General features: G+C 37.4%; 1 long non-coding RNA gene across 1 annotated transcript; it reads right to left on the bottom strand.

The window, feature by feature from the left end:
* Positions 1 to 1,407: 1,407 nt before the first annotated feature.
* LOC139685839 (uncharacterized) lies at positions 1,408 to 4,416 on the bottom strand. Its single transcript, XR_011700231.1, has 3 exons — positions 4,357 to 4,416; positions 1,948 to 2,008; positions 1,408 to 1,435 (listed from the first exon to the last, which is right to left on the bottom strand). It is a non-coding gene; the product is annotated as an uncharacterized lncRNA (long non-coding RNA).
* Between the last annotated feature and the right edge of the window lie 8,328 nt (positions 4,417 to 12,744).

Below are 12,744 nucleotides of genomic sequence, written 5' to 3'. Positions count from 1 at the left end.
AAAGGAACCCATTTTTCATCCATAGAAGAGATCCAATCAGCTGCCACGAAGACCTTGCAAGAGGTCCCCGAAGATGCCTTTCAGGGCACATACCGGTCATGGCAGTTGCCGGAAAAAAATGTGGCGAGGCGCCAAAGACAGTCATTTGAAGAAAATTTCGTGTTCATTCAAATCTGTTCATAAATTAAAAAAATTGCATTACTTTTGGAACGCACCCTGTATTCCACCACAAATTGCACAATTCTTTTTTTACCTTGAATAGACACTCCAGTCTAGTGTTTGATCTACTTACACGAGGAGATATGCAACACTCCAACCCCTGAGGCATTCCATCTCAACAGACTCAATGATTCTTGCAGTGTATTTGTGCTTAGTCATCATTGTTGTTGGGCTGTTTTCTTCATAGGAAAAATAAAAATGTAAATATTTTTTCAAAACCCCGTATGATTTCACCACTACCTTGTATGAGAAAAACAGCACCACAACTCAATGCCAAAAGAGAATTGTGTTCATCACATGCTATCCACAATGTACACTCCATTTCAAGGCAGTAAAAGAAAAAGGCTGATTTAGAAAGAGAAATGCTTACAATACCATCACATTACAAACAGCCTAAATGATTACCTAGGACGGAAGAAAAGGAAAAGCAATATATTTGCATAGCAATGCTTTCACTAAGATCGCATCACCTAAGTCTTAGCAGTTGGTATCAGAGCAGATTCATCATTAAGCATTCAAAAGTGTGCAGAATTAAAAATATTTAATACAGAAGAGACCACTTAGCGAAAGAAACAAGCAAACCATTAGAATGCACTTCCCCACACGTAAACAGTTCAATGTAAAAATTAGTGTAAGATTTATACTTACAAGAGATAGAAAAACCATAAACAGAGTAATTAACCCAAAGGTATACAAAAGAGAGAAAAAACAATTATACAAAGCAGAGGCTTTATATTTATGATACAAGAAACAATACACAAGTGGCAATAAAAATTCAATAAACTAGAGCGATTTAAACGATAGCTTACATTTGGGCCAATATATCAGCCATCCGCACTTTTTACTCGAGATGCAAAAGCCAATAAATTGGTCCGCTACATCAAAAGGGTTTAAATATAGCCAATTGATTGAAAAGTAAATTCTTAGAAAAGCAAGAACTAGGTGTGACCATGGCTGATCTAGCATGCACACAGAATCGGCCAACAACAGCCGCCATCAATCTCCTGAGGAATTTTCAGGATAATGCCAGCAGAAAAAGATCATGCAGATGATAAAGAACTAGCTACTGATTACTAAGACAAACCAATTATTAAAACTAATTAATCACATTAGGACACAGTATTGTGACAAAAACTTACAATTGCTAAAGGTGGCCTGTATAAGTCAATTCCTTCTTCATCTGCCACTACTGTTGCATTATCATCCTCAATACGTCCTGCAATTGATAATGCAGAAATATATACATATAGAACATCATACTCAGATAAACATAAACAAAATTAAAAATGCAAAATCGTTACGGATGAAACTAATAAAGCCTTGAACCAGAATATTAGACATGATGCCCAATTTCCCAAAAACTTATGGTTCGTAATCCAAAGAGTTTCAAGTACCTTACTGCTCTTCAACTACTCTAAAACCAAGTTTTGTTATCTTAGTGTTAACTGTGGCAGCATACTGTTGCACATATTAAGCATTAATTTGATACACATATTTGACACAATGTACTACATTGATAGCATTATTCTTTTGGACATGAACTATTCAATGCCAACAGTGATCAAAGAAAGGCTAACATTTTGATCAAGAGCAGTTAAAAAATAAGGTTCTTGGAATTCGTCAACCACCTCTCTTCGAATGGGCACAGCATACATTTCACAATTCAGTGCATTAGGAATAATCAAGATTAAATCATTAATAATTTATCAATGACACATAATTACTCACTAAGGTCGCCACCCATTGGATCATCACATTTCCGCTTCTTCTCCTCCATCAGAATATCCCCCTGAAAAGATTATATCAAACTGATGCATTCTCTTCATTTTAAAAGGTTAATTTGGAGAATTTGTAAATATAGAGGCAAGAATTGCAAAGAATGGTCTCTGACTGGTTACACCCAAGTTCAAAATGATACATGGCAAGTCCAGCCTACATATCCCATCAAATACATACAATCGGGCAGACACAGCAAGTTATCAACATACACGATTCCTTGTGCATTCCAAAAATCAGAGGCCATCACCTTGTTCGTCCATTTCAGCCCTCTCATACTTTGGAGTCAGATTGCCTTTACAAACACATTGTTTCCACTATCCTTTTTCTCTTAACTGCAGTAGTTAATCCATGTTTAGACCACAGCTATCAACACAGAAAATGGTTAGCTAACATATCCTGCTGAAATTTTTTTCACACAAAATTTTCGTGTAAAATAGAAAGCGCTGTAACTTATGATATGCCTCCAATTTTGATTTGTCAATCATTTAAAAACATTATCGTAGATTTTGTCGATTATTTCAGAGGAAGTCTATTCCACTGGACAAACCCGATGTGATCATTATTTGTGGATGTATAGCCACATTTTAAGCCATTTCAATAATTGGAAGCATTTGCTAACACTGGAGCAGATGTGCCATGAGCTTCGCCCAAATCTGCTTTCATCTCTTTTGGCATTATGCCTGTCAATTAAAAGTGTTCTATCACTGCTACGTAAACAAAAATTTGTTCCTTCTATTGACTAAATAAAGAGAAACCAAATGTAGCAGAAATTTTGAAAGCAATTTAACAAGAAATGAGTATTAACAATGCCATTTCTCTTTTTCTAAAGAATTACTGAAACACTGCGCTGTTAATTTTGGCTCGAATAACATACTATATGTTGCAGATATGGACACCCTCTCTGATCTTGACTGATTTTAGTTTAATTAAAAGATATTATGGATAGGTATTCAATCCATTCCTAAACTCATACACAAAAAAAACATTTGTAATCTGAAATCAGCACGGCTGGAAGATTGGTTGATCAAAATAACCATCACGTGAGTGTTCCAGATTCAATCCTGCCCTCCACTGATAAACATTCCAAAAATGTTTAAGACAATTTTGAGAACTACTTTCTATTTAAACACTTAGATAGCATAATGGGTTAGCTTCATGAATTTTACAATTCAAATGATAGCTAGGGCGGCATAAACAATCGCGCACTACTTCCATCACTGCTTACTACTATTAATTAGTACTCCCACCCCAACAGATATGCCAAAAGAGTGTTGCTACATCCTCATCTTCTCACCTATTTCTTATTCACCAACTTACTCACTCCAGAACCAATGGCTTCACAAATACAATATTTAATATCCAACTGGAAGAAATTTATGAGATAAAAAAACAAGCAACTCACCATAAGAATTTACCTATTCCTACAACTTGTAGGGCTTGAATGAGAAATAACTAGTAGTAGAATTTTTCGTGAGAAGTGACCGACAACCGAAGTCATTTGTGCCATCAGGGAAGGGCAAGAAAGGAAGAAGGGCGGAGAGAAACACGGCATCGGCATCAACCCACTCTTAAAGACGAGGGGTCTTCAGCTTAATGTGCATATCAACGGATGGCATACTCACTGAGAGAACTCCACAAAGTACCTCAAGCAGACCCCAGGATACCAATGAATATATCAGCCGCCTCTAATATTTGAACCTGAAACCTTTAGGATGCCAGTACGATAGCCACAGGATCATCACATTCCCCGAAATATATCTACCTCATCATAATATCATGCAGACAAAACAATCAAGTACGAGCTAAAAATAACTTAAAAAGAAAATCTTGTGCACATATTAATGTAAAAAAATGTGCAATGTGTGCGGGATAAGAGAGATGAAAAGTCCGTGGAATATCATAATATGAACAGGGCCATTACTAACCCTGTGTCAATTAACTACTTACAACAATAAAATATTTACATCGCATCGCATACATTTATAATATCATGTAGACTAAAGAATCAGGTACAAGCTGAAAATAACTTAAAAAGAAAATCTCGTGCACATATTAATGTAAAAAAATATGAAATGTTTGCGGGATAAGAGAGATGAAAAGTCCGTGGAATATCATAATATGAACAGGGCCATTACTAACCCTGTGTCATTTAACTACTTACAACAATAAAATATTTACATCGCTAGAAATCTTTGCACACAAGGGAATATATATACGGTATTTTTATAATTTGCTTGCCCACTCAACATTTTATACATGCTAGGCATTTTTCTCAGTCGTTATTTTTCTACCAAGATAACTAACAATTTGAAAATTTATTCAACATACTTCCTTTTTTATGTGCACAGCACCACCTACTTTTTCCCCAATATCCAGCTTCCTATCAGCAACATGGTCAGTAGACGGGCCTGCGCTTCCTCTTTCAACAAAGAGCGATTGTTTCCCTGCCGTGTTCTTAGTTCTGGTTACAGTACTAGCCACTGTGACACCTGCTGCAGGTGCTTTTGGCTGAGTAGCTTTTTCACCCTACAATTTTATATTAAATTAATAATCTTACAGCAATATTAATGCATTGGCACAAATCCACATGATACATTACAAATTCAGGAAAAAATTTTAAGGATGTGGCATCTCCATTTCTGAAGGAAACCACATAGTTACATTTCACTCAAGTTTTCTCAAGAAATGACCACACACAGTAAATACAAACAAAAAATGTGTACAACTGAACTTATGCAACTTGTGCCCTTTTGAAAGTGAGTTCCCCAGGTCACTGAAATGAGCAGAGGATTGTTTTTTGTACGGAGATGCTTTGCTTGAACTGCCTTCCTTTCTAGCAACTTCAAAACCTCATCTAGCTTCATATGAGTTACTACAATTGACTGTTGGAAGAACATGGCAGTGGACATAACAAAGCATCCTAATATCATGTGGAAAAAAATCAAGTACGAGGGATGACCAGAAAGTAACGAATGTTTCGGCCTAATGTGACTGGGAGTACGGCTGGATCCACCATCTTGGCGACCAATGGTCCCTACACTCAGTGCTCATCCCGCTGTTGTAGGGGGCAGACTGTATGGTTCTCCTCTGTCCACAGAACACTTAATGTAATGCACTGCAATTGAAAATTCCACAAGTCGTGGGGTGTCTTCAGCAGTAAGGCTTTAACAAGCAAAAAACCACCAGGCAATTGAAATTCATAGGCCATTCGGTGAAATGCAGAGAGAAACACTTATGAGTGAAGGCCGAGTGAAGCAGTGTTTGCTCTTATCTTGTGACCCATGGTCTGACGGTGAAAATCAAGAAAATATTCTCGAAAATAACCCATTTAAGATTCCATATCTCTTGCTAGACGTGGCTAGCAAGACAGTACTCTCACAGTGATGCAGAAAATGAAGCTGGTGTAAACAGGTGGTTGAAATATGAGGCCGTAGATTTCTTCAGAAATGGAATTGCAAAGCACGCGTGTGGTTATGATAAACGCCTCAATTTCAATGGGGACTATATAGGAACGGACAAGTAGACTGTGCCTTTAACATTTACATATTTAAACATTGCCTTGTCCATAGCTTCCTATTTTATTTCAATACATGCTATTTTGAGGACCCCATGCTGACAACTTGTGCAATTCTCCATTGAAGCCCATATTTATAACTGTTCATAGTGGGTAAAGTAAAAAATAACTCAGTCAGCCACCTACCACAGCAGAATGCGTACTTGGAATATGGTCACTTCCAAACCAAGATAGTGGCCTTAGCAATACCCACCACCACGCTATGCCGAATCCTAATTTACATTCTCCACACCTTGCATTGTTACCTACCCTGCAGTTCACAGAGACATCATCCAAGCAAAATTCAAAATTTACCCTTTTTGGGCACCCTCATTAATTCCAGTGTTGAAGCAAAAAAATACTTCCATCAGTCTACTGTGATATTTCATACTCAACACTTATCCATGAAGGCTAGATTTCAATACCTTAAATTCCTTCTATACACAACCAATGAAATTTTTAAGGGTCCATATTACTAACCAGTAAAGCAATGCGAAAAGCAAAATTACCTGCTCTCCAGCTGGTACGCCTGTTGAAGATCTCCCTAGCGGATCAGGTATGCACTTCAGGTGCACTGGTTTTACTTGGGGTGTTTTGTGTGGCCCTGATGGCTCTTCCTCATTTGCCTTAGATCCAACAGGGCCAAGGCCAGTCATGGGCCGTCCTCCCTCTTCGACTGAGAGTCTGATTTTCTTCAAAATTTGTCCACTCCGGCTTATTTCATTACGTTTCTTCAAAGCTGAGGCTTTCGATATTCCGCTTATAGGATTTTTACCAGCACTTTTCACTTCCCCAATCAGCTTCTGTATAAAGAACAGAATCTCCTCGCAATAACTTAAAAAGAAAATCTCGTGCACATATTAATGTAAAAAAATATGCAATGTTTGCGGGATAAGAGAGATGAGAAGTCCATGGAATATCATAATAGGAACAGGGCCATTAATATCCCTGTGTTATTTAACTACTTACAACAACAAAAGATTTACATCGCATCGCATACATTTATAATATCATGTAGACTAAAGAATCAGGTACAAGCTGAAAATAACTTAAAAAGAAAATCTCGTGCACATATTAATGTAAAAAAATATGCAATGTTTGCGGGATAAGAGAGATGAAAAGTCTGTGGAATATCATAATATGAAAAGGGCCATTACTAACCCTGTGTCATTTAACTACTTACAACAATAAAATATTTACATTGCTAGAAATCTTTGCACACAAGGGAATATATATACGGTATTTTTATAATTTGCTTGCCCACTCAACATTTTATACATGCTAGGCATTTTTCTCAGTCGTTATTTTTCTACCAAGATAACTAACAATTTGAAAATTTATTCAACATACTTCCTTTTTTATGTGCACAGCACCACCTACTTTTTCCCCACTAAACAGCTTCCTTTCAGCATCATGGTCAGTAGACGGGCCTGCGCTTCCTCTTTCAACAAAGAGAGATTGTTTCCCTGCCGTGTTCTTAGTTCCGGTTACAGTACTAGCCACTGTGACACCTGCTGCAGGTGCTTTTGGCTGAGTAGCTTTTTCACCCTACAATTGTATATTAAATTAATAATCTTACAGCAATATTAATGCATTGGCACAAATCCACATGATACATTACAAATTCAGGGTAAAATTTAAAGGATGTTGCATCTCCATTTCCTAAGGAAACCACATAGTTACATTTCACTCAAGTTTTCTCAAGAAATGACCACACACAGTAAATACAAACAAAAAATGTGTACAACTGAACTTATGCAACTTGTGCCATTTTGAAAGTGAGTTCCCCAGGTCAGTGAAATGAGCATAAGATTGGTTTTTGTATGCAGATGCCTTGCTTGAACTGGCTTCTTTCTGGCAACTTCAAAACCTCACCTAGCTTCATATGAGTTACAACAATATACTGTTAGAAGAACATGGAAGATGGGAGGGTTCTAACCATGTTCATTGTAAGTGAAATTGGCCAAAATAATTCACTAGTGGGAGTCTCTTTCCCAGCCTTAATTTTTCTACTCCTTCCATGCCCTCTTTCTGTAATCCCTTTTGCAAGTCAGTCTCATGAACTTTGGATGTTTTGTTTTGGTTGCGAGATATCCATACTTTTCTTATATCACAAGTCATTATTCAAATTATAAATACTTGGTAATGGCATATATAAACTTTTACTTACCTGTGTTTTTGTGGAAATAATGGCATTACATGCCTCTATTTCCGTCAGGGCCTTGTTAAAACCTCTGATCCCATCTCTCTTTTTTCCATACCTCTCCTTATTCTCAACATAAGGAAACAAGTCTACGGAGGAGCAAAGTCCACTACAATGGAAAGATATATGCATTAAACTCTTGTACACTATGAAATGTTGGATTGATGATTGACTACCATAAAGCACATCATGCACAAGATAACACCAATTGACTCCCAAATTCAGTTTTTCAACCTCATATCACATAATTTAATATCAACTTATACCAGTTATGGCGGAAGGACTGATATAATCTGATCACTTGAATATGCTACAGGGCCTATTAAAGAAATTACCCAATAGAATTTCAGCTCCATGTTATAATCATCATTGCTATAAATCGTTCTGTTATATCTGTTTAAACATACAGATATTGAGATTAAGCATAAAATATTTGATTGTTTGCTGTTATTACAAGCTCTTGGTTGAGTTCCTCACACTTTCACATTTGAGGGTTACCTACTTAGGATGATTGCATGCATCCTTTTCAGACCTTGTGTTTTTGTTTTGAAAAAAGATAATTTTTTCACACGAATGTCATTAATATGACAAAGTGGCCCTCTCATAACCACATAAAAATACCATATGCCTACACCAAGGTCAACGTGATTTTGGTTTAATACAATAGTAACAGGCGATATACAATTAATTATGTGTGCCTTGCCCAATCTGGGAGTTAATTGGCCAAAGGCATGGCACAACTCATTGCGGCTCCCCTACAGCGTAATTATGAAATACACCTTTGTGGACCCTACAGGTTATCAGCCAATGACAAAGAAGAGGGAGAGCATTGGCAAAGAAGAAAGAAGAGGCCATTGAAGTGTAATTGATACAGGGTGGAAGGTGTACTTATAAAATACACTTCAGATGTAAAAGTCAGGAAGTCTTCATTTTTCCTCTATTCTCAGCATCTACCATAATTCTCCTACTTGATCGCCTATTTTGAAATTGTTACCCGATTTTAATTTGTCCCTAATTCGAATTTATCACCTATATTGTATAAGTCACCCATCTTGTGCATGTCAACCATTTTGACCAACATTGCATCCCCTTCTTTAACACTAGCTTTCCCTGGTAAAAGTGAATGGTACCCTACTACTAGTTTAAAGGTGATTGCAGTTTTCAAAAACAAGAAGCTTTCTACATTTCTGAGACATTTACTTTTGACGTACACTTAATACAATTAATGTTCACATACCTCATTCTTAAAATGACTATCTTAAAGGAATTTTTTCAAAAATACAATTTACATATATAATAAAAATAGACCAGGGCATTTATTTCTCCTTAATACTTAACTGAATTACTAACAAATCCATTGATTACATAAATTTAAATGATTATCAGCATCCTTAGCATTGCCATTTTTCATTACGTGTATTTCTAATATGCCCATTATTTAAATCTCGAAAGTATATCTGATCCTATTTCATGCCAATTGTAACGCAGTATCTTCAGATTAAACTGCTGAATATGGGTATTTAAGCCAAGAATGAGCTATGAATAATGCACTTTCAATGGTATAGTAAATTGTGGTCAAACAAATGCATAATTAACAGCTAGTTCACGCTACATAGTTACCGGTCATTCGTCCCAAAAAAAATTACTGTGTACTTCTTCGTGTTTTTCTTGTTGGAGTTCTCGGGCTCCGGGACGACTTCAACCTTATCAAGATTAAACATTAATAATAAAAATTCAAATTGAGGGGTTACAAGTCATTGTAATTAGACATTTACCATGGCTGGCCAAGCGGGATAACCCCGTATTTTGGCGAAAACCAGTTCGCCACGATGAATTGGTTTAACCATAACCAACGAGTTAGAACAAATTCCAGAAGTCCACAATTCCAAGTTTTTCACTGTGACTACTCCAAAACGAATCCTCACAATGGCACAATGTATCAGATTTTCAAACGACTTAGTGGCTCCACCTGTTCACGTGGTACTTTCGATTCATATAAGGTTATTAACTTTCATTTCTCGGTAGGTGTAATAATATCAATTGTCACATTATTTTTTCCCTGGAAAATAATGAATAGTTGTAACATGTATACTTATTTTTAAATACATTTTCAGGAAACATAAAACTTACTATATTGCGCATGATTCATTTTAAAATTTTGAAATGTCCGGTACCTCAATCATGTAATTGGTGAATATACGGCCGAAATAGTTTTCCTATCTCGCCGGAGTGTGCAGAGTATTTTTACTAATTTGCCATTACCCACAATTCTTGTCCCGAGAAGGGGTGTCATTCCGGAAATTGAAGGTTTTTTGTAGGTTTCCCCGAGCAGCTTCCAGGTCGATGCGAGGCTTTTTCCTCAATTCTGTAAAAGTGTATATTTCGACGGTTTTCGCTATTTACGTAACTATTTTCACGTTCGTCGTTTTTAAGTGGTTCAATACGACAACTGCTTTTCGGGTGAGGGATAATTTCATAAAGGGACCGAGACGACTTGATATTAGGTTTAAGTGAGATTTTACCACGTTGTACTTTTCTCTTTCTCCGTGTGGGTTAACTTATTTCAATGTGGTTTTATTAAATAAACCAGTGCACAATGCATTACATATTTTCATTTTTTTTATTTTCCCGCTGGGAACTATTTTTAACAAATAAATGACACTATGAAATTACTTGTAATTAGAAATATTTCTGGTGAAAAAATAAAAATGGCCAAAAGAAATTCATTTTTCTAATGATCTTGAATATTCCTATGGAAAATCAGCGCAGTCGCATAGAACATGACCACTGTGTAGGTGGTCAGGAAGGAAGTTAATTTGAACCAGGCCCACAGGAAGGCTAGGAAGTTTTTCACCACCGATCCCTGAAATAGATAAGGCAAGGGATTATCAATAAAATCTGTATTAGAAATCACTGGACTCTATGCCCACTAAAATCAAAAATAATTTCTGGAATACTAGGGACTTATTACGGTACGTTACGGTATCCAAACTACCAATTTATAACCACCACACCGCGCCACAGCTGGAGGCAGCAGAAACGGACGAAAGACGGCCTGCCGCCTTTACATCGCGCCCAGTTACGCTGCCTGCACCGCCAGACCCTCAGCCCCCAGGTGCTGCACCGCGCACACAGCGCGGCGAACGGACAACCCGATCTGAGAGACGCCTTCGCTTTCCGTCCCATCTTGTAGAATTTCAACTATAATTTTCCCTTTATCTTTCGTTGTCTTGACTTCATTACCTAACCTGTCATGCTTCCACCACCTCTCCAACCTCATTCCTTGCCCGCGTCCCCTTTATCACCTCCCGTTTCCACCATTTTTCCAACGTCTTTTCTATACTATTCATAAGGAACTATAAAACAACCAAGGGGGTAATGTGGCGGCTCGACCCTTGAATCACCATTGAGCGCAATTACGAACGCGCCTTCGCCGGCAAGTGTTTTGGGTTCCGGCGTTCGCCACCAGGGCGTACCCACGCCGCCGGAGCCACTCTCGGACACACTCTCTCTGACTGGCTCTGGACAGTCACGCGCGCCGCCATCGTGGTCAACCAAAGGACGCTGCTTTCTTTTCTGGCTTCGCCACCGCACGGCCGAATATTTACTGAAAAATTACTGTTCGATCGCCTCATCAAGGCTGTAATTTGCTTAACACAATAAACATTGTTAATTGTTAGGAGGTGTCATCATTTCCACCGCGATACCTCATTCAACATTTATATAAATATATTCTACCAGAAGTTTTGTTTGTTAAGGTCCATAGATACATTGCTCGATTTACACAATCATTTCCTCCAGTTCACTCAATCCCTCACCATTAGAGAATGATATTTGATGCAACAAAACAAATGAATTTTTGTTCAATTAGTGCATTTTGCTTGTGATGGAAAAATACCTTCTCCATATCCCCAAAAATCAACAGGATGAAATAAAATACAATTTGGAAGTATCAAAATAAAAATTTGCATAACAGGCTCCAAAACATCACTACACTCAAGTGCCCATGGGCAACTATGTATAGGTGCATCAAATATTTGTCTTTCAAAAGTAAAAAAATATTGTCAAAAAATGAAAAGTTATGTGAAGGTGAAGACATACACGAATAATTTTAGAAAGCCAAATCACAATGGATAAATTTTCTCAAATGACAATCCTTTCAGACTAGCATAATTTCAGAAGCATCACTGACACAGCTGAAACTATAAGCCGCACTTTAAACAGAATTAATTCTATTTGTGGGCACTTTCTACACCCAACCTCAAAATGATATCAAGTGAACACTTTTCCCAACACCCAGTGGGGAACATGCATTTTTGGTTCCTGCCACACCGCTGAAGTTCAGGGGTATTTCAAAGGGTCAAGAAGGGGGATTTCTTACCTACATTTCCAACACAGCTAGAGTTGTAGTCACTGTATTGGAGTTTTTAGTCTCAGCTGTGTTTGATGCCAACTTTGGCTTTTGCCCTACCAGAGTAGATGCTCATGGCATTGTATCTTTCAGCAATGGTTTTGCTGCTCTGATAGAATTTCTTCCAAGCTACAGAAATGTGCACCATTCTCCATTATCATCTTCTACTGTTTGGTTGTGCATCAGAGGTTCATGGCAATTTGGCTTAGTTTCACGTGGTGCAATTTCATGATATAGATCCCGTGTACCCTTAGCCTGACGTGACATATTTGGCTAAGCTCAACTCTTTCATCCTGTTATGATTACCGTAATGATCATATATAGCCTGGATAGCATTCAATGGATTATGAATAGTTTGTGAGGAATAAGGGGCGGCGAATTGCAGTGTATTATTCGGCAGTTGTAAAAATAAGATGCCTCAAAATTGAATTGGATATTTTATATTGCGAATGGCTTAATATAAATAATATTTACTTCACACTTCACATGACATTGGTTTCAATATTTATACAATATAGCAATAGTACAAAGTGATCAAGCGGTTCTAGCAAGCCTGTCCTGGCACAGAAACTATTCTCT

The sequence above is a fragment of the Hetaerina americana genome, unplaced genomic scaffold (assembly GCF_022747635.1).
Source record: "Hetaerina americana unplaced genomic scaffold, ioHetAmer1.1.p SCAF_12, whole genome shotgun sequence".
Lineage (NCBI taxonomy): Eukaryota > Metazoa > Arthropoda > Insecta > Odonata > Calopterygidae > Hetaerina > Hetaerina americana.
Note: the sequence above shows the minus strand (reverse complement) of the source record. Positions and strands in the feature narration are given on the sequence as shown.